The sequence below is a fragment of the Eumetopias jubatus genome, unplaced genomic scaffold (assembly GCF_037043125.1).
Source record: "Eumetopias jubatus isolate StellerSeaLion01/CBP00866 unplaced genomic scaffold, mEumJub1_p1.0 scaffold_2, whole genome shotgun sequence".
In the NCBI taxonomy this organism is placed as follows: domain Eukaryota; kingdom Metazoa; phylum Chordata; class Mammalia; order Carnivora; family Otariidae; genus Eumetopias; species Eumetopias jubatus.
The window spans coordinates 139,353,180-139,355,184 of NW_028274808.1; positions in this window are offsets into that span (position 1 = coordinate 139,353,180).

A 2,005-nucleotide genomic window follows, 5' to 3' on the forward strand; every position below is an offset into this window, starting at 1 on the left:
ACAAAGTTTTATTTAGCAAATTGAATCTAATAATATATTAGAAAAGGAAAAGACCAAATGAGGTTTACTCAGGAATCCAATGTTGCTTTAACATCTGAAATCTATCCGTGTAATTCACTATATTAACAAACTAAAAAAAAAAAGGAAAGAAACTATATCATCTTTGCAAAATAGGCAAATTAAACATTTGACAAAAAGCCAATATCCATTCATGATAAAATAACCCAACAAAGTAGGAAATGAAGGGAATTTCCTCAATCTGATAAAAGACATCTATGAAAAACTTACAGCTAACATACTTAAAGATGAAAGACTAGAACACAAGAATATCCACCCTCTTCTTCTATTCAACTTTTTACTGTAGATTCTAGCTGGTGCAATAAGGAAAGAAAAAGAAACAAAAGGCATACAAATCAGAATAAAGGGCATATAAAATTTCTATTCACAGGGCGCCTGGGTGGCTCAGTTGGTTGAGCGACTGCCTTCGGCTCAGGTCATGATCCTGGAGTCCCGGGATCGAGTCCCGCATTGGGGGGGGGGGTCCCTGCTCAGCAGGGAGTCTGCTTCTCCCTCTGACCCTCCCCCCTCTCATGCTCTCTCTCTCTATCTCATTCTCTCTCTCAAATAAATAAATAAATAAATCTTTAAAAAAATTTCTATTCACAGACAATATGATCATCTGTATAAATACTTAATAGGACCTAGAGTAAAAGCTACTAAGAAGTGAATTTACCAAAGTTTTGGGATACCAAATCAGCATACAAAAATCAACTGAATTCCTGTATACTAGCAACAAGTAACTGGAAATGGAATGTTTCAAATGCCACTTACAGTAGCATCAAAAGCATATAAAATACTTAGGAATATATCAACCAAAAGATGTGGAAAACCTGTACACTAAAACCTTCAAAACACTACTGAGAGGAATTAAATAAAAACCAAAATAAACAGAAAGATATAACATATGCATTGACCAGAAGACTGTATATTGTGAAGATATCACTTCTCCCAGATTGATCTACAAATTCAAAGCAACTCCAATCAAAATTCCAGCAGGCTTTTTTTTTGGAAATTGACAAATTAGAATTCATAAAACACAAATGGAAATGCAAAGAACCTAAAATAGTTAACAAACTTGGAAAAGAACGGAGTTGAAGATTTAACACTACGTGATTGTAACACTTCATATAAGTAATCAAAAGAATGTGGTATTTGTAAAAATATATACCAGTAGATCAGTGAAGAAATAGATCAACACATATATGTTTTCTACATTGGTGCAAAGGAAATCAAATGGAGAAAAAAGAGTTTTTTCAACAATGATGATGGAACAATTGGATATCCACAGGCAAAAAATAAACTATCTATACCTTGTACCATATGCAAAAATTAACTCAAAATGGATCACTGATCAAACTGTACATTCCTAAAATTATAAAACTTCTAGCAGAAAACATGGGAGAATAAACTCATGACCTTGTGATAGGCAAAGATTGTTTACATACAATAAAAGCACAATCTATGAAAGAAAAAACTGATGAATCAGCCTTTACCAAATTTAAATTTTCTGCTCTTAAAAAGATGCTGTTAAGAAAATGAGAAGATAAGCCACAGGCTGGGAGAATATATTTCCAAATGATATAGATAATTTTAAAAAACCCTATATACAGAATATATAAAGATCATCAAAATTTATAAGGAAACAATTAACTCAATTTTTAAAAGGACTAAAGATTTGAACAGACACTTCAACAAAACATACATATATATATGAATAGCAAATAAGCACATAAAAAGATACTTAACATTGTTAGTAATAAGAAAAATGCAAATTAAAACCACAATGAGATACTCCTATCCACCTATCTGAATGGCTAAACTTATATATTAAAAGTAAGTAAAGAGAGATTGGTTATAGCAAGTACTGATGAAGATATGGAGGAACTGGAACTCTCATACACTGATGCCAAAATTATAAAATAGTACAACTTTGAAACACAGTTGA